The following is a 22294-nucleotide window of genomic DNA, read 5'->3' on the forward strand; positions in this document are numbered from 1 at the left end:
CAATAAAGACAGAAGATTTAGCTTATAGTTTAGAAGATAGAAAAGAGTTTAAAATGAACATAAATGAATTGTTAGAATTAAAAGTTATTAAGAGTAGTATCAGTAGACATAGAAGCCCTGCATTTATTGTAAATAACCATAGTGAACAAAAACGAGGAAAAAGTAGAATGGTATAAACTATAAAAGATTAAATGATAATACTTTAGACAGTAATTATAAAATGCCCAATAAAGACGAGCAAGTAAATTATATACAAAATGCTAAATATTTTTCTAAATTTAATTGTAAAAGCGGTTTTGGCAAATGCGACTCCACGAAGAATATGTTCAATGAATAGCTCTTAGTTGTTTAGAAAGATATTTTGAGTGGTTAGTTATGCCATTTGGACTTAAAAACGCCCCACAAGTATTTCAAGCTAGAATGGATAGAATATTAAAACCCTTATTCAAAATTTTGTATAGTTTATATAGATGATATTTTAGTTTTTAGTTAGAATAAATTCATGCAAATTACTCATTTACACAAAATTTTAGATTGCTTCAAAAATAATAATATAGTTATCTCTAAAAATAAAATAGAATTATTAAAACAAAAAATAGACATTTTAGGATTAATAATAGACAGAGGAACAATAGAATTACGACTACATATAGTTAGCTAAATATTAGAATTTCTAGATAAAATAGAAGACACAAAAGAATTACAAAAATTTTTAGGACTATTAAATTATAGTGGAAAATTTATACCAAATCTTAGTACGTCAATAAGACCCTTATATAATAAATTAAGTAAAAATGGACAAAAATATTTTAATAGTGAAGATATAAAACTAATTAAAAAACTTAAAGAAATAGTTAAAAACCTCAAACCCTTAGCATTACCAATAGACAGTTATTATAAAATTATACAAACAGATACTAGTAGCTTAGGATGGGTAGGAACATTAATAAAAAAAAACCCAATAAAGATAGTTCTAAGGATAAAGAAGAAATAACAATGTATACTAGCGGTACATTTATAGAAATAGAAGGTAGAAAATCTAGTACAAAATTAGAAATTTTAGGAATAATAAATTCTTTAAATTCATTTCATTTGTATATACAAAATGACACATTTACAATTAGAACTGATTGTAATAATATTATAGAATTTTATAAAAAAGTACAAAAGAAAAATTCTTTTATTAGTAAAAGATGAATATATTTTTTAGAAGTAATAACTAGTAGATGATATAAAACAAAATTTGAACATATAGTAGGTAAAGATAATACATTAGCAGAGTAGGTAAAGATAATACATTAGCAAATATTCTTTGAAGATTGATAAATTAATAATTATTTTGCAGGAATGAAGCGATATATGAATTTCGGTCCAATAAAACTTAGACAGTTCCCATCAGGAACAAATTTAAGTTTTAAGGGCAAGTTTCAGTTATTAGACAACCAACAATGCATTTTAGACAATTTTTGGTGTGTTAATAACCCAGATGATAAATTAAAGGTAGCCAATGCACTCATGCATTATTTTAGACAAATTAATGAATATGTAGACAGTAATCACTTTGTATTTTTTGTATTAGTTAGATGTAGACAACCAAGAATATATAGTCAATGGGGGGAGGTAGTTGATTTGATAATCAATTATCCTGATCCATATTATAGAGTCTTTTATACATTTCATGAAGCTATAGAATTCGCTAGACATGAAATAGGGCCAAATTATCATGTTAGTCATTTAATAAATCCTTTAAATAATGCATCAACTTCTTCATCTAGACAGTCAAATAATCTCTTAGAAAGTGCATCAGTAGCATCATCATCATCATCCATACAATTTTGTAATCATTGTGAAGTGATGACACAAACAATTAGAAAGCTTAATGATACTTGATATCATTTAGACAGTATACTACAAGCATGTAGACAAAAAATATTTGCATTAGAAAATGCTAAAGAAGAATTAATTAGACAGAATATTATATTACAAAATAAATATCAAATTCTGTTATTAGACCATAAAAAACCCAAAATACCCACAAAACCCATAAAATCCTTATACCAGAACAGCCATTAAATAAATTATTTGGCCATACCCCAGCAGGACAATTAAATAAAATACAACAACTTTCATCTTTTCTTGGTGATGCTGTAGACATAGTAAAAGAAAAAATTGCGGAAAACTTGTACACAGATTTTGTTTCTTTAGCCAACCAATTGTTTGATAGCCAGTTAAACTTCTTTCTTGAATTTGGATCCAGCTGGTCAGAATTAAACAATATTACTGCAGTTAGACATAATTTTCCTACTATTTCTTTTGATTACTCCCTAGCCAAAACTATAGACAATGAAGACATTCTATACAAAGCCCTTAGTTTTGGAATGATATGAATCATTAATATTTTTAGCCAAGATAGATTTAAATTCTTTCCACCAACCCTAAACATAGTCTTATCCACTATAAGACAAGCACCATTAGTAATCAATTTTAATTCTATACCACCTAGACCTCAAGTAATTAATACAACCAAAACTAGTGTCATACTACCAGCCTATCATGTCATTTTTATTTGCGAAGGAGCAAAAAAGTACAAGAGAAGATTTTATCATGATAGGCCCAACTTCTCTGCAAAAGATTTATATCGAAGAACTCATGAAATGGCAGCCTTCTATAAGTGGTTACATACTCATGATAGGATTATCGCCCAAGCACAATATTATACAATCATAGCCCAAAAGCATCTTGTCCGTGAGGAGCTACTCATTCCTTCACTATAAATTAAAATTTATAATCTGTAAAAACGTGAAGAATACTTGGAGGCGCTAGATGAAATAAATGACATGCCATCATTAGGACATGAATCAGAAGCTATGAGTCATCAGTCTTTGGATGAGGATATAGCTGAAGCAGTTGATGAAATGATGGATCGATATGAGGCACCACTAAAAAAAAAATAGTCAAAGTCAATGAAAAGTTAAAGTAGTCAGAGTCATGTGATTTCAATTAATTGTTGGCTTCTCGCCACATGTAAAGTGGCACTTTCAATTTTTGTCTTTTGTAACCTATGTCAATACTCATGTCAATAATGGTCCAAAGTCTTGAGTTGTATATACATAGTTTCAAGTCTATGTACAAAGGGAGTCGAGAACGAGAGTTTTGAGAGCAACTCAACTTGTACTCAAAAGCAAAATCAATAAGAGTTTCTTTTTCCAAAAACACTTAGCAATTTATTTAGACAAGTAACTAGCAATCAATTATCAAGTAAGTAGTTTTACTCTTTACTTTTATTTAGCTTTCAAGTTCATAAGTCTAGCCGAGTTAATGAAAATATAAATTATATTTAAACCATTAACAAAAAGCGGTCCTTGTTATCATTTAGCAGCAAATAAAATTTGGAGGGAAAGTTTTTGAAAATTAGGGTTTTTATTTTTGACAAAAAACAATAAAAACTTAGTAAAAGTTTCTATTGATTTTCTAAAAACTTCTTTTTAAACACAGTCTCTGTTGGCCCGTTTAGCTGTTAATGTGTTGAGAAGGCGTTTTGGGCGTGAGTCAGGAGTTAAAAGTGTTTTCAGCATGCATGTATTCAGAAGCAGTTAAATGAACTTTGAAAGGCCAGTTTTCGGTAAAGCAGCTTCCAAAAATTTTCATAAAGCTTTTTTGGAAATACTCTGCATATAGGCGGGAAACCAGCAACGTATATTTTGATGGTCAACCTGAATGGGGACTAGATCAGTTTGCACTACTGGTATGACAAGCCACGTACAAGTTTCTCCTAGTCAAAACATATTAGACATAAAAACACTTAATCCAGAAGAATTAGAAATTAAACATATTGTAGAAAGTTTAAAACTAGAAATAGAAACATTAAATTTACACAACGAGACTTACAAATTCAATTAGACACTATAAAAATAATTGTTAGTGAATGAGTTCAGATAAAATATTAATAGAATCTTTAGCAGAATTAAAACGAGAAATTCCACACTTAAATCCAGTAGGTTATAGTTACAGAGAATTTAGTCAAGAAAGTAATGATATTCAACAAGCACAAGCTAACACTATAGGCTAGAAGACTTAGACAATAGACTTAATACACTAGAGAACAATTTTCAAACCTTTAGAAAAAATAAAGAATCCATATCTAAACAATTGCTAAGTTCTAGATGAGATACGAATTCTTTAATCTTTTCCTAAAGGTTTGAAAATTGTTCTCTAGTCTATTAAGTCTATTGTCTAAGTCTTCTAGCCTATTATTGATTTTAACTAATAATTTAACTATAGTGTTAGTTTGTGCTTGTTGAATATTATTACTTTCTTGGCTAAATTCTCTATAACTATAACCTACTCGATTTAAGTGTGGAATTTCTCGTTTTAATTCTGCTAAAGATTCTATTAATATTTTATTTAAACTCATTCACTAACAATTATCTTTATAGCATCTAATTGAATTTGTAAGTCTCGTTGTGTAAATTTAATGTTTTCTATTTCTAGTTTTAAACTTTCTACAATATGTTTAATTTCTAATTCTATTGGATTATGTGTTTTTATGTCTAATAATTGAATTAATTTGAATATTTATTTCTTGCTAGGAAATCTTTTAACTTGACTATTAAAATATGTTAATAATTCTTTAATATAATCTAAATTTCTTCTTAATGTATTAATATTATTTGTTTCGAAGAATTTGCCTAGTCCTAATACTAGCTCTTTTAGCCTTTCTATATTGACTTCTAAATGTTGTACTAAATTAATTAATAAATCTACTATAAAGTTTTGTTGACTATTGCTAGTGTGTGGAATATGTTTGTATTGATTTTCTAAGTGCTCGATATTACAACTAATCTTTATTCTTTCTGTCAAATTTAATTTTTACTTTTTCTGATGGCTAATTTCTAAGTCCAAATAATCTAATCGCTGAAAATTCATAAACTAATTTGCTAGATCTTCTAATTTATTTGTAATTTGTAATACTAAATTCTCGTATTTGTCTAATAATTTATTTTGTTTATTAATATTATAATATTGCAAATTATGTCTTCTAAAATTAAATACTGGTAAATTTGTAAAAGCGTAATGTTTAATATTTATTTTTCTTTCTATTTCATGAGGTAAAAGAGATGTGTAATTTACAGGAAGCTTTAAATTGCCTTGCCTTTCTTCTATTAAAATGTTTAAATTTACTTGTTCAATATTAATTCTATTTAATTCAGTTTCTATAATCTATAAGGCACGTTCTAAAATTTCAATGTAAGGGTTATTTTCTATCCAACTATTAGAATCTTTTTCTAGAACAGAAAATGAATTTTTATAATAGTTTTCAAGAGTTTGGTCAAATTTAGCAATCATAGAAAAATATCATATGACAAATGAAGTATGCCTTGTAACTAATCATATAAAAAATATTTAAAACAAGAACAAAAGAGGTTCTCTGATATCAAATAGAAGGAAAGAGAAAAATGGACGCTAGGTTTTAACTAGGAGAAATCTATACGTGGCTTGTTATACCAGTAGTGCAAACTGATATAGTCCCCATTCGGATTGACCATCAGAATATATGTTGCTGGTTTCCCACCTATATACAGAGTATTCCCAAAAAGGCTTTATGAAAATTTGCGGAAGCTGCTTTGCCAAAAACAGACCTTTCAAAGTTCATTTAACTGCTTTTAAAAACATTTATGCTAAAAACACTTTTAACTTCTAACTCATGCCCAAAACACTTTCTCAACACATTAACGGCTAAACGGGCCAACGGAGACCATGTTTAAAAAGAAGCTTTCAGAAAATCAGTAGAAACTTTTACTAAATTCTTATTATTTTTGTCAAAAACAAAAACCTTAATTTTCAAAAACTTTCCCTGAAAATTTTCTTTGCTGCTGAATGATAATAAGGACCGCCTTTTGTTAATGCAATAAATATAATTTATATTTTCGTTAACTCGACTAGACTTCTAAAACCGAAAGCTAAATAAAAGTAAGGAGTAAAACTATTTACTTGATAATTGCTTACTAGTGCTTGTCTAAATAATATTCTAAGTGTTTTTGGAAAAAGAAATTTTTATTGATTTTGCTTTTGAGTACAAGTTGAGTTGCTCTCAAAACTCTTGCTCTCGACTCCCTCTGTACATAGACTTGAAACTCTTTATATACAACTCAATACTCTGGACCATTATTGACATGAGTATTGACATAGGTTACAAAAGACAAAAATTGAAAGTGACACTTTACATGTAGCGAAAAGCTAACAATTAATTAAAAAAGTAAAAACTGGCTAACTAGTACTTTATAGTGATTCACTCTCTATAAATAGTAACTGACTACTATTTTTTAGTGCTAACTCACTGTCGGTAAGAAAAAACAAAATGAAAAAGATGCTTTCACAGTTTTTTCCTTATTGGGTAGTGAGTAAAGGTCATCTGTAAAAATCACATGATTTTGACTACTTTAACTTTATATTGACTCTGAGTACTCCTTAGCTTTATATTGCTGACTAATTATCCATATTGTTTTCTATGTTGTTTGCTTCTTCACTTCCCAAGTCATTCCACAATTCAGCTTCTCGTTGGGCCAATTCTTGTTGTTCTCTTTGAGCTCTGATTTATGTTTTGAATTATTTGGCGTAGCGTTCCAACAATTTTGTATATTTTGTCTTGGCTAAAAAAGGTACTTCTGGAAGTGGATGTTTTGAGTAAATTTTTTGAATTGCATCTTCAGTTATTAAAGTATATTCTTCAAATTGAAAATGACTCAAATGGAATTGTGTACTGATTACTTTACTAATCCAATGTTGAAGTTATTCTTCTACACTAAACTGTGTATAGGGCCAAGGAAACTTTGTTCCATAAAATAAGGGTCTAAATTTATGAAATATGACTACTATTTTGTGTTGAGCTAGTATAATTCCAGACTCATCATATTCTGGAAGTTTACTGCCTATGATTAATTCAACAAACGGGTTATTTGTATTGGCAAAAGTGTTTGAGACTACTATAGCTATTTTTCTACCAAAAAGATTTGCTTGATCTGGGTCTGAAAATATTAGTTGACCTAATAAGTCATAATCTAATAACAAAGTGGGTGTTAAGACTATTTTTTTTTTTTGTACTGGATTTCTAAGGGTTCATATTTGGCTAAGTCTATACAGGTTGATGGTATACTATAAATAAGGTGGCATTGATAGGCAAATCTTTCTACGAGAACTGTTATGCACAAGGGTTTTCCCTTAGGGCATTTTACATTCTTAGTGGTATAATAGGTTTCCCATATAATGGTTAAACCATCAATATTTATTTCAGATATAGCTAAATCAATTAAGAATTTTATAATATATATATGTTTTTTTGTAGCTATTCTTGCTTCTTCTTATCTAATTTTCTGAATTAAATGTGTTGGAAGTGGATATTCTCTTTTTGGAAAAAGTGAAAACTTCCATTTTTCAAGTTCATTCCATTATTTTCTTATTATTGTTTGTTTATTTTATCTACTATGAAGTTGAGTATCTAATGTATGACTTTTATCTTGAAGCATGAGCTGTTTAATTAATTCTACATTAACACTTTCTAATGCACTTATCCTCTGGCTACATGAATTTACTTCATTGTCTAAATGATATTTAGTATCATTAAGCTTTCTAATTGTTCATGTCATCACTTGATAATGATTACAAACTTGTATGGATGATGATGATTATGCTACTGATGCATTTTCTAAGAGATTATTTGACTATCTAGATAAAGATGCTGATGCATTATTTAAAGGATTTATTAAATGACTAACATGATAATTTGGTCCTATTTCATGTCTAGCGAATTCTATAGCTTCATGAAATGTATAAAAACCTCTATAATCTGGATTAGGGTAATTGATGATCAAATCAACTACCTCTCTCTATTGACTATATATTCCTGGTTGTCTACCTCTAACTAATATAAAAAATGCAAAGTAATTACTGTCTACATGTTCATTAATTTGTCTAAAATAATATATGAGTGCATTTGCTACCTTTAATTTATCACGTGGGTTATTAACACACCACAAATTGTCTAAATGCATTGTTGGTTGTCTAATACCTGAAACTTGCTCTTAAAACTTAAATTTATTCTTGATGGGAACCATCTAAGTTTAATTGGACCGAAATTCATATATCGCTCCATTCCTGCAAAATAATTATTGATTTATCAGTTTTGAAAGAATATCTACTAATGTATTATCTTTACGTACTATATGTTCAAATTTTGCTTTGTACCCTCTACCAATTATTACTTCTAAAATATAACCATCTCTTACTAATGAAATAATTTTTCTTTTCATAGTTTTTCCTTTATACTTTTTTATAAAATTCTATAATTTATTACAATCAATTCTAATTGTAAATGTGTCATTTTGTATATACAAATGAAATGAATTTAAAGAATTTATTATTCCTAAAATTTCTTATTTTGTACAGATTTTCTACCTTCTGTTTCAGTAAATTTACCGCTAGTATACATTGCTATTTCTTCTTTATCCTTAGAACTATCTTTATTGGGCTTTTTGATTAATATTCCTGCTCATCGTAAGCTACTGGCATCTGTTTGTATAATTTTATAATAACTGTCTATTGGTAATGCTAAGGGTTTGAGGGTTTTAACTATTTCTTTAAGTTTTTGAATTAGTTTTATATCTGCACTATTAAAATATTTTTGTCCATTTTTACTTAATTTATCATATAAGGGTCTTATTAACGTACTAAGATTTGGTATAAATTTTCTACTATAATTTAATAGTCCTATAAATTTTTGTAATTCTTTTGTGTTTTCTATTTTATCTGAAAATTCTAATATTTTGCTAACTATATGCGGTTGTAATTCTATTATTCCCCTGTCAATTGTTAATCCTAAAAAGTCTATTTTTTTAATAATTTTATTTTCCTTTTAGAGATAACTATATTATTATTTTTGAAGCAATCTAAAATTTTGTGTAAACGAGTAATATGCATAAATTTATTCTGGCTAAAAACTAAAATATCAGCTATATAAACTATACAAAATTTTGAATAAGGTTGTAATATTCTATCCATTCTAGCTTGAAATACTTGTGGGGCATTTTTAAGTCCAAATGGCATAAGTAACCACTCAAAATGTCCTTATGAACAACCAAAAGTTGTCCATTGAACATATTTTTCGTGGAGTCGTATTTGTCAAAATTCACTTTTACAATCAAATTTAGAAAAATATTTAGCATTATGTATACCATTTACTAGCTCATTTTTATTGGGTATTTTATAGCTATTGTCTAAAGTATTATCATTTAATCTTTTATAGTTTATTACCATTCTACTTTTTCCTCATTTTTGTTCACTATGGTTATTTACAATAAATGCAGGGTTTCTATGTCTACTGGTACTCTTCTTAATAATTTTTAATTCTAACAATTCATTTATTTGCATTTTAAACTCTTTCTATCTTCTAAACTATAAGGTAAATCTTGTGTTTTTATTGTTATGTCCAGATTAATGATTTCTAATTTATATACTTCCTTATTATCTTTTCTAATTGGGTTATTTCCTATTATTTCTAACTTTTCTAATTCTTCTACCTTTTTTCTAATTTCTTCTGGCCATTTTTCACATTTCAAATACTCCACTTCTTTTTCTACATTAAGTATATCTTCTAAGTAGTTGTCTATTTCTTTGTCATCTAAGTTTTCTATTTCATGTGCTAATTCTAAATTGCTAGCTATGTCTTTTGTATTTTCTACTTTTTTTTTCTAATAAAGAATCAAAAAATTATGTATTTATGTCATTTTCTACAACTAGAGTTTTCTTTTGATATGGTAAGATATGCGTTTCGTATTTAGGTTGAATGAATGTTGATTTTTTAAAGAAATTTACTCATTAGGAGTTATTAATATACTACCATTAATTGCTAATATAAAATTTAATCCTAAAATAAATTTATATCCTACTTTTTTATTTAAAATAAATGTTTGTGGCAAAACATGAGTTTCACCATTTATTCTTATTGGTATATTATTTATACATTCTGTAATTTGCATTAATTCTCCATTAAATTGTCTACTGTTTACAGGATTTCTAAGTTTATTTCTATTTTCTTTGGGTACTAAGCTATCATGTATAATACATTTATTTGCACCTGTGTTGTGTCTATCATTGCTTTAGTGTGAACAATTTCTTTTTTAAATAATAATTCTAAATCTATATTTATTAATTCACTACCTGCTTTATTTATCTCTATTGTTTCATCTTCTATCTGTTGTTTATCTTTACAATTATTAGAAAAGAATTTTTCTGTGCTTGTGTCTCTATGTCCTAATTTAATGTTTTTACTACAATGTGTATAACTTTTACCAAAGAATAAAGTATAAGTTTCTAGAACATTAGTGTCTATTTCTAGTTCTATGTCTGATTCTAATTCTAAGCTTGAATTACTATTAGTGTCTGATTCACTATTACTGACTATACATATGCTATCATTATCAGATAATTGATCTATATTAAGAATTTCTTCTATATCTAAAATTTCTTCTTCTATATTATAATTATCTAATTCTAATTGATTGACTTTTTTATTTTCTAGACAATTTAGCTTAATGTGTCATTCCTTTCTAAATAAAAAACATTTACAAGTTTTATTCCTTTTGTATACACGTTTACCTTTTTTAAATGCCTTCTGGACTTTTTTTATTATTATTATATTTAAAGAATTTCTTTTTAAAAAATTTTCTACTATTGTTTCTATAAGGTGGCTTATTTTGACTATATCTTTCCCTATGCTTTCTATACTTCTTATGTCTAGCATAACTAGGATAATTACAACCTAATGTTGGTACTTCTGTCATGTCTATACACATTTTTCTAAATTGTAATTTTAATTGATGTCTATGTTTTTCTTCTTCACAATATTCTCTAATACTACCTCTAACGTATTCTATTACTGGTAATAATGTAGCATAATAATTTATTCCTTGTGTTCTATTTGTTTTAGACCAATTAATTAATTCATTGTGTAATTTTTCTCCTATTCTTCCTAGTAATTTGTCTACAAATTTTAATAATAAATCTTCATCAAAAGTTCTATCTATTTCACTCCAATATTTATAAAAATAATTAGCATATTCATCAAAATATCTTAGACCACAAATTTTTAATTGTTCTAAATTTCTAATGGCTTTAATCTATTTAATTACATCATCTTTTTCATCTACTCATAATACTAATTTTTTCATTAAATCAATAAAACTAATTACTGTAATATTTGCATTTCTTCTAATTTATTTTTCTTCATCCATGCTCTCCATCCTAAGTATATTTGTCGTTCTCTACTTCCTAAAGTACTTTCTAAATATATCAATTTATAGTTTGGGTCTACTATAATTGCTAATGCCTCCATAAAATGTCTAAGTAAATTACCTTCCCATTGATTAAATACTTGTTTCCATTGGCTAGGTTTATGATCTTCTAATTCTAGTACTAATAAATCTCTAGCTTGTGGTATTGTTTAATTTTGACTTAATCCTTCATTATATAATTTTTTCTTCTTAATTTGCTCAAACCTTTTTCTAATAATTTATCTGGATCATGTTTGTCTATTATGTCTTGTCCTTTTTATTATTTCTTTACCTTTACTAGAAATTGAAAGCGACCTTCTAATTCTTTCTGCCATGTTTACATATACTCTACCGTTTCTTACTAGATCCATTACTTTTATATTACTTTTGGTTCAAAAATGTCTTTAATGTCTACTGTTCTACACGTTAAGACTGGTCCACTTAAATTTAACTTTTCTCCTCGGTTTGTCAATATGTCTAGTTCTTTGTCTAAGTTATCTAAACAATTGCTAAATTCTAGGTGATCCAAATTCTTAATTTTTTCTAAAGGTTTGAAAATTGTTCTCTAGTCTATTAAGTCTATTGTCTAAGTTTTCTAGCCTATCACTGATTTTGACTAATAATTTAACTATAGTGTTAGCTAGTGCTTGTTGAATATTATTACTTGCTTGACTAAATTCTCTATAACTATAACCTACTCGATTTAAGTGTGGAATTTCTAGTTTTAATTCAGCTAAAGATTCTATTAATATTTTATCTAAACTCATTCACTAACAATTATTTTTATAGCATCTAATTGAATTTGTAAGTCTCGTTGTGTAAATTTAATGTTTTCTATTTCTAGTTTTAAACTTTCTACAATATGTTTAATTTATAATTCTACTGGATTAGGTGTTTTTATGTCTAGTAATTGAATTAATTGGATTATTTCTTTCTTGCTAGGAAATCTTTTAACCTGACTATTAAAATCTGTTAATAATTCTTTAATATAATTTAAATTTCTTCTTAATGTATTAATATTACTTGTTTTGAAGAATTTTCCTAGTTCTAGTACTAGCTCTTTTAGCCTCTCTATATTGACTTCTAAATGTTGTACTAAATTAATTAATAAATCTACTATAAAGTTTTGTTGACTATTGCTAGTGTGTGGAATATGTTTATATTGATTTTCTAAGTACTCGATATTACAACTAATCTTTATTCTTTCTGTCAAATTTAACTTTTGCTTTTTATGATGACTAATTTCTAAGTCTAAATAATCTAATCGCTAAAAATTCATAAACTAATTTGCTAGATCTTCTAATTTATTCGTAATTTTTAATATTAAATTCTCGTATTTGTCTAATAATTTATTTTTTTATTAATATTATAATATTGCAAATTATGTCTTCTGAAATTAAATATTGGTAAATTAGTAAAAGCGTAATGTTTAATATTTATTTTTCTTTCTATTTCACGAGGTAAAGGAGATGTGTAATCCACAGAAAGCTTTAAATTGCTTAGCCTTTCTTCTATTAAAGTGTCTAAATATATTTGTTCAATATTAATTCTATTTAATTCAGTTTCTACAATCTCTAAAAAAAGTCCTAAAATTTCTATGTAAGGGTTATTTTCTATCCAACTAGTTACAAATGTTCGTCTATTAGAAATAGAAACTAATTACTAATGGACTAATTAAGTCTTTTTCCCAGCATCAAATTACATGATGACTTCTTCTAAGATATTGAATGAATGAGCAGGCTGAGCGGGAACGCCTTGTTCTAGGTGACAGGATTGGTAAATGGTAACGGCATCCCGGGCTTCTGCGAAGTTTTGATATTTTAATGCTTCAAAAATGTTGTACTATATAATAAAGATTAAAGGCAGGTGGGGCCTCTGTGTAACGTGCTTGGTCAGGAATTGATAACAGTACCGAAGTTAGGTTCGAAGATAGGAGGTATTATTTCTTATTGAAAATGAAAAGTATCAAGTAAATGGTTGTAGAGAGTGACAAATTGTAAATATTTGACTTGCCCATGATAGATTGGTACGTTGACTTGATTTAAAGATAATGTAACGGTTAAATACTATGGCTATTTGGAAACCTCGACTATAAATTAGAAATATTTACACTAAATTTAAAATCACTACATTTAATTTCTTTATATAACAGTTTAAGTTATTTTATAATAAAATATTCATGTTACTCTTAAAATCAATTTAAGTTATTATATTAACTATAAACATCCATCAAAATGAAATATTACGTATGCATTATGGTAATATCATGTTATTAAATTGAGTTAATTACTTTTTGTAATTTTACATAGAATGTGGGAGCACTTGGGTCATATGTTTTCTTTGCTTCTATTATTTTTATCGCCTTTTTGTAATAAAAAACTACAGTATTTGAGATGTAACAGTAACATAAATTGAGTGTTGTTTTGCTCCTTTTATGACTTGTTAATCTTTATTTGTCCTTAATTGAAGACCTTACACCCTGTTCGGAGTGGAATTTAAATGAGAATTGAAAAAATACATTGTAGAGGTAAAAACTGCCCTTTCAAAATTATTATAAAAACAAGTTTTAAAACTTCTAGTCCTACAATTTAAACAAATCACCAAAATATTTTAGACAGAAACATAGCCCACAAGCTATTTTAGGCAAAAATTGGAGTCGTGTTTAAAGATAATCTTTTTCAATCATTAATATTTTAATAGGGTTTTTAATATTTTTGTTAAACCAAAAATCCTTCTAAAAAATTATTTTACTTTGATTACTAAGAAGGATCAACTTTTTTGTTGATACTTTAAATATAAACTATATTTTCGTTAGGTAGGTAAGTTCCTGAAAAATGGATAAAGTTAAAAAGAATTAAGAAAAATAAACATGTTAATCTTGAGAATGTCTCTTTTTGTTTATTTTTATTTCTCTAAATACGGTTGGATCGAGATATTTGTTGCAACTTTCTAGTAAGATATCTATCATTGAATATTTCCAACTTCAGCATATTTAACTTGAAGCAAGGGTTACTATATTTTATTGAAAGCTAATTAGTGGTCAGATAATGGATATTAAATAATTTAATGCCATTTTTCCGTAGTTCTATGGTGGATGCTGCTTTCCATTCATCCTGCATCCGTGCTTCGACATAACTGCTACTTGATATAATGCCAATCCACTCAACTAGTTAACTTACTCCCTGCTTGAGCCTCCGCCATTATGGCTTGGGCACATCCTGCCGCTGCCATTCACAATGCTAATACACTCTTGATTGGCTGATTCGGTGCCATCATCTATTGAAGACATGACCTATCTTTGCCATTACTTGTTGGATTCAGGCGCCTATTGTTGAATTTCTCCAGCTTAAGCAAGCTTAACTATGAAGTTTTGAAGTAAAGGTTGCCATTTTCCTTTGAACCAAAATGGACATTAATCATTTAATTTTTGGAAAATGCTTGGTGTAGAGAAGAACGAGAGAAAGACGAGAGAAACAATAAAGAAATGGGTAGAGAGAGAGTGAGTGGGTAGAGAGAGAGAGAGAGAGTAAAATTCTCTCGTCTTTCTCTCGTGCTTCTCTCTCTCTAGCACTACTCTTAATTTTTTTTCTTCTATCATTCTAAAGGTGGTCGCTGGCCCTCGTAAAGCTACACTGACTAAAGCAAACTAGCTGTAGTAAATTGTCGGTGACTGAGTGTTGACAGAAAAAGACAAAAAATAAGATATGCCTTCACAATTTTTTTTTCTATTTTTTCTTATTGAATAATGAATAAAGAGAAGACATTTATAAACTTTATAAAATAAAAAGTTGCAACATACTGAAAATTTTGTCTAGAGTAACTAGCTAATCTTCCATTATGTTTTCAATATTACCTCTTTCTTCATCTTCTAATTGGTTACACCATACTGCTTCTCGTTGGGTCAAAATTGCCTGCTTGCGTTGAGTTTCTATTTCTTCTTTGAATTCTTTTGCATGATACTCAACCAATTTTAATTTTATGTATTTAGTCTTGGTCGCAGAAGGTAGAGTAGATTTTTTTGAATTGCATCCTCCGTTATTAATTATAGTCTTCAAAATCATAATGTGTCAATGGAACTGCGTGCTACTTGTTCAGTTTCTTCAACGTCTAAGCAATTCTTCTACATTAAAAACATTTACATGGAAACTAGCCATTGAGAAATGCTCTCAACCGAAAACTCTCTTGACAAGAACAGCCCCCCTCCCCTTGAGGATGATAGATCGACCAAGAAAACCAAATTCAGAGCACAAGGGGAGGATGGAGATAATCCATCTATGCTATCCTTTCGAGATAAACTAATGGAACAACAAAGGGGGGTGATTGATGCTGAAGTCGGTAGAGAAGAATTCATGGGGAGGGAAAATGATATTGAAATTTAAAAGGAGGATGTGGTCATTGAACGGGAAGGCTTTTTACCTTCGATTTCTTTTTCACGAAAAGTCCATGAGCAACTCATAAAACCATGGCAATCTACTGTGGTGGTGAAACTTCTTGGCCGCATGATTGGATACAAAGTGCTTTGCTCACAGTTGGAAATCTTGTGGCCTAATATTGGCGGATACTCTGTTATAGATTTGGACAGTGGCTATTTTCTCGTTAAGTTCAGGAAGGAAGATGATGCTGATTTTGTTCTTATTTAAGGGCCATGGATTGTTTCGGGGCATTACCTGACCGTTCAGCTATGGTCGCCTCATTTCGATAGCTCGAATGAAAAGATTGATAAAATCACTGCATGGATAAGGCTTCCAGGTATGCCTCTACATTATTACTATAAAAAGATCATTAGAATGTTGGGGCATGTCATTGGAAAGGTAATCAAAATTGATTATAATATGGAATTAGCGACGAGAGGTAAGTTTGCATGTATTGCAGTGGAAGTATCCCTTGAGAGTCCTTTAATCTCTCAATTTTTATTGGATGGAAGAATCCAAAGGGTCGAATATGAAGCGCTTCCAACAATATGCTTTGGATGTGGAAAGTATGGACACACCTCTTCCTCATGCCTGGATAAATTGATTTTGAAAGCAAGAGGGGAGAAGATGAATGATATGGCTTTAGGTGAAACTACCAAGGGAAATTCAGATGTCTCGCCGGCGGTGGTTACTCTAGACAATCCAAGATTTGGTTTTTGGGTGATCATGGCTAAGAAAGGAAATTATAGAGGAAATAAGGGCAGATCAGATGCAAAGGAGCCTAATCAAAATAGTTTTGGGAAACATAGTGTAGGTTCTAGATTCGGTGTCTTACGACAGGAAGTGAGTTAGATAATGATTCTGGGGAGATTTCAAACGCAACTATCATCATAGATAATCACGAGAAGACCGTTGCTCGTCCTAAAAATAAGGAAAAGATGATCTCATGTGACTCTAAAGGCTCCACCCAAACGATGCTGTCTTGAAGCAAGGGAAAACCCGTGACAAAAAACAAGAATGCTGCCACGTTTGAACACATTACCCTCAAACCTTTACGTGAAATACACAATATACCCCCCACAAGTGGTTCTAGCTCATCAAATCAACACCCTATTGAGTCCATAGAAAACAATATCTCACACAACAAGTCCAAGTCATCTATGACTCATTCTCTTGAACCAACTCTAATCCCAACTTCTTTGGATCCTAAATATCATTCTGCAGTAATATTAGAAAACAAGTTAGAAAATGGGACCATCCAAGCCCCCCCTTCGATTCCTCCCAAACCAAACCCCAATGAGGAGCCTCCTGATATAGGTGATAGGGACATGGATAAGGTGGAGGAGGACTCATCAGACAGTGAATATATGGAGGAATCAGAGGATGACGAATCTGAGACATCAGATGAGTCTCAATTCTTTATTGAGGAGGATAATATAGAAGTTAATCAGCAAGGCTTTGAGCCTTTGGAGTAAGTCTGTCCTTTATTTTATTTTTTTGCTAATGAATATGTCTTTCTTGTTTTGGAATTGCCAGGGGGCGGCCTCGCAGTCGTTGAGACGAATGTTCAAGATGTTTGTTCAAAACTATAAACCCAAAATTGTGGCTCTTTTTGAACCTCAGATTAGTGGAATTAAAGCTTATGACTTTATTCGTTTCAGTGGTTATGATCATTCCCATCAAGTTGAGGCGGCTGGTTTCTCAGGTGGAATTTAGTTATTATAGAGAGCGGGTTTAAATGTCACCATTCTTATTAATCATAAGCAATATATTCACTTCCAAGTGTCTGACTCAAGGGGTTTAATTACCTGGGTCACCGCGATTTATGCCAGCCCAGTTCCTTCTCTCCGAATATTTCTTTGGAAGGAATTAAATTATTTGGTTGAGACTATTCATGGTCCATGGATGCTAGCAGGTGACTTCAATGCCACTCTTTCAACCTCAGAGAGTAAAAAAAAGCACTAATAGTCGTAGTTGACCTTGTAAAAATTTTCAAAAGTGGTTCCACAAACACGAATTTTGCGATCTCCATTTTACTGGACCAAAATTTACTTGGAAAAGGGGATCACTTTATAAACTCTTGGATAGAGCCATTTGCAATGATATTTGGTTCAACAATTTTAACAAGGCACGAGTGTTTCAATTACCAAGATTGGGGTTTGACCATCAGCCTATCCTTCTTAATTTGAATAATGAGGGTACTGGGAACAAAAGTTTGAAACCGTTTAGATTCCTTGCATCTTGGCTTACTGATAGTCGTTTCTCTGGTTTTGTGTCTCGGGTATGGAAGAAGAATGTTGACTATAATGTTCTGGTAAAGGAGTTTACTGACAAAATTAATCATTGGAACAAGAATGAGTTTGGAAATATTTTTAAGCGAAAAAGGGAAATCTTAGCTAGACTTGGTGGAATTCAAAAAGCTCTGGAGAGTCACCATTCAAATAATCTGTTAAATTTAGAGACTCATCTTAGTAAGGAGCTTAACGATATTCTCAATCAAGAAGAACTCTTGTGGCTTCAGAAATCTCACAGCAATTGGATTCAATTTGGGGACAGAAATACTTCATTTTTCCACCAGAAAACAATGACTAGGAGAAAACAAAACCAAATTGTCTAGATGAAAGATGACAGGGGCCAGTGGATTTCGGATGAGGATGAGCTTAAGGCTCCTATTAATTTTTTTCACTAATTTATACACGGTTGACACTAATTCTATTGAAAGTTATTTTATTCCTAATGATTTTCCTTACCTTGATACAGATAGGTACCATATTATGAAAAAATCAGTGGATGACGAGGAAATTCGAGACATTATTTTTAGCATGAAGCCATTAAAGGCGCCGGGAATTGACGGCCTGCATGCTATTTTTTACCAATCTCAATGGGAGGTGGTTAGCAAGTCGGTTTGCAAGTAAATCAAAGATATTTTCAATGGAGAGACCGTTCCTGGAAATTTCTTGAAGATATTAATCGTTCTTATCCCAAAAATTGACAATCCAACTAGTTTAAAGTTTTTTCGGCCTATTAGTCTTTGCACGGCTATGTATAAAACTATCACTAAAATCATCGCTAATAGATTAAAGACTGTTCTCCCTAATCTTGTAGGTCCACATCAAACTAGCTTTTTTCCAGGGCGGCACATCACCGAAAACATTATAATCGCCCAGGAGATTATTCATAGTATGAGACGGAAGACGGGCAAACGATGATTCATGCCTATTAAAGTAGATTTTGAAAAAGCTTATGATAGATTAAGCTGGGATTTTATCAAGGAGACTTTGGTTTTTGTGGGTTTTCCTACGAACTTTATACGAATTATCATGGAGTGCATCACCTCATGTTTCATGCAGATTCTTTGGAATGGCGAGCTTACTGATTTTTTCAAGACTTCTAGAGGGATTCGCCAGGGGGACCTAATCTCTCCTTACATATTTGTTCTTTGTATTGAAAGACTTAGCCACATCATTAATCGAGAAGTGCAATAGGAGCAATGGAAACCCATAAGCCTGTCTCGGAAAGGTATACCCTTTACCCATATTTTCTTCGCTGATGACCTTCTTCTTCTTTTAGAAGCTTCCTCTGAGCAGGCGAAGGTGGTGATCAAAGCTCTGAATAACTTTTGTAACATGTCGGGAGAAAAAGTTAGCGAAGAAAAAACTCAATTATACTTCTCAAAAAATGTGGAACCTGCTTTGTTAAAGAAAATAAGTGAACTAAGTGGCTTTTCAACTTTAAAAAATTTGGGGAAGTATCTAGGTATGCCGCTTCTTCATGCTCGGGTTACTAATAAAACCTATCAAGCGATTCTAGGTCGAGTAGATAAATGTCTCTCAAGATGGAATGCAAAGCACCTTTCTTTTGCTGGAAGGTTTACACTTGCTCAAGCGGTAATCCAAGCATTGCCAATTTATTCTATGCAAACCACAATGATTCCGAGAGGCACTCAAGAAAAAATTAATCGCATTTCTTGCCATTTTATATGGAGTGGGAATAACGAGAAGAATAACATGTCTATGGGTAGCTGGGATAGAATCTGTCAACCAAAATGGCAGACGGTCTTGGCTTAAAAAATCTTTTCCAAATCAATGAGGTGTTATTGATGAAGATTGGGTGGAATATTATTGTTTCTCCTACAAGCCGGTGGATCAAAGTTGTATGCTCTAAATACAGCGTTGAGAATGACAATCTCCCCATTGAGGTACCTATAAAATATGGTTCTTATGTATGGCGTACAGTGGGTACGGTTTGGCAAAAAGTCTTGAATGGTATTCGTTGGCAAGTTGGAGATGGTTAAAAGATTCGGTTCTGGAAAGATTGTTGGGTAATGAAAAATGTCATCTTGAAGGATTATGTTGTGATGCCGGTTTCGAGTAATATGCTTGATAACTCTATTAGGGAATATGTTGACAATAATGGTCAATGGAATTGGGTTGCTTTTAGCAATTATCTCCCTCACAGGTTAGCGCTCACTATTGCTGCCATCATGCCTCTATGTGTCGAGGGGGGTATGGATCGTATCTTTTGGAGTTTATCGACTAAGGGCAACTTTATAGTAAAATCAGCATACCAAAGTATTTCAAGCAAATCCTCCAATCGTATCGGCTCAAGATGGGACCTTATTTGGAGCTGGAAAGGACTACAAAGTGTTAAAACTTTCCTTTGGTTTGTTATTCAAAATAAGTTAAAGACCAAAGTTGAGCTCACTAGAAGACATATTTTGGCAGAGAATCAATGTGCGAGGTGCAAAGTAGGTGTGGAAGACTCTCTTTACGCCCTTAGAGATTGTGTGGCAGCCAAACATATTTGGTTAGCTATTGTCCCTTTTAGCCTACGAGATAGTTTTTTCTCTTTATACTTAAAGGATTGGATTCTTACTAATTTAAAGCATGGTCGTTATGATAGTAATGGAGTGGATTGGTCTGTTATTTTTGGCATAGCAATCTAGCGCTTGTGGTTTTGGAGGAACCAAACTCTGTTTAAGAATGTGCTAAGGAGTAATCACCGCATTATTTTAGATATTATGACTAGAGCTGAAAATTCCCATAAAACTATGATGACTTTGATCAAGCCTGGAGCTTCAAAGATTGTGAAATACTTTGGCTGGAAACCGCCTCCTGAAAATGCCTTCAAATTGAATATTGATAGGGCTTGCAAAAAGATGAACATGGCAGCTACGGGTGGGTTGATAAGAAATGCTATTGGGAATTGGCTTGCTGGATTCTATGTGAACATTGGCATTAGTTCGGTTACTAATGTTGAATTCTGGGGTTTATTCTATGGTCTTGATCTGGCTTGGAAGTTAGGGGTTCAGAATTTGTTGGTCGAAGTTGATAGCAAGTGCACCATTGATCTACTTGCAAACACGAACAATAGTCCTAATAGTTTTTATTCAGTGATTCAAAGTATCAAGAGGCTCTTGGATAAGGACTGGCATGTGTGCATTAACCACATTTATCGTGAAGCAAACTTTGCAGCGGATTTTCTTGTGAATTTCGCAATGAGTCAACCTCTTGGCTTCCATTTCCTTCACAACCCTCCTCGTGGTGTTGTCCATTGCTTAATTCATGACATGTACGGGAATGTTTTCCGGCATTTTGTTTCAGTTTATCCTTGTTGGCTTCCCTTTTATATAAAAAAAAAAAACGTTTACATGGCCAAGGAACTGCTACAAAAAGTAAGGGTGAATTTATAAAACCTTATTAGTATTTTTTGTTCAGCTAATATAAGTCTTGAGTCACCCCATTCACGTGGAAACAATAAAGATATTCTAATTCCTTCAGTTATAGTAATGTCCATATTACTATTTCTTACTAGCTCCATTTGCTCCATTACTTTTTAGTATGACTTTTGGTTTTAAGCATTAATTATTTTAGGTGATATGCTAGTAATATTTTGTTTTCCTAGTTAAGTTATCTAATTCTTTGTCTAAATTATCTAGTGAATTATATAGTTGTACGTTTGATGCAGCTTTTTCGTTTTTTCCTAAATGGCTGGAAATTAGTTTCTAATATGATTAATCTATCTTTTAAAATCTTCTAATTTAATACAGGTTTTAATAAATAATTTAATTATAGTGTTGTATGTGCTTGTTGTATATTTTCTTGGTTAAATTTTTTACAACTATAACATATTGGGTTAATATTTGGTAATTCTCTTTTTAGTTTAGCTAAGGATTCTATTAAGTGTCTATTTATATTCATTTACTTACTATGATTTTTATTGAGTCTGACTATACTTGAAAATCTCTGTGTTTGTTTAATATTTTCAATTTCAAGTTTTAAGATTTCTACCACATCTTTAATCTAATTTGACAAATTTAGGTGTTTTTATATCTAGTAGTTGTATTAAATCTATTATTTCTTTCTTGTTAGGAAATCTTTTGATTTAGTTATTAAAATCTAATAATATTCCTTTGATATAATCTGTTTTAACTAGATTGTGTTTTAGTCAAAATTAGGTCAAACACAATAAATTTGCATTTAAAGGTATGATGCAAAGGTTATCTAGGTAGTGTCGCTTGTTTTGGACTTTGATGAAGCTTAAGGAATGAGAAATTGT

Source organism: Citrus sinensis, chromosome 6, assembly GCF_022201045.2.
Source record: "Citrus sinensis cultivar Valencia sweet orange chromosome 6, DVS_A1.0, whole genome shotgun sequence".
In the NCBI taxonomy this organism is placed as follows: domain Eukaryota; kingdom Viridiplantae; phylum Streptophyta; class Magnoliopsida; order Sapindales; family Rutaceae; genus Citrus; species Citrus sinensis.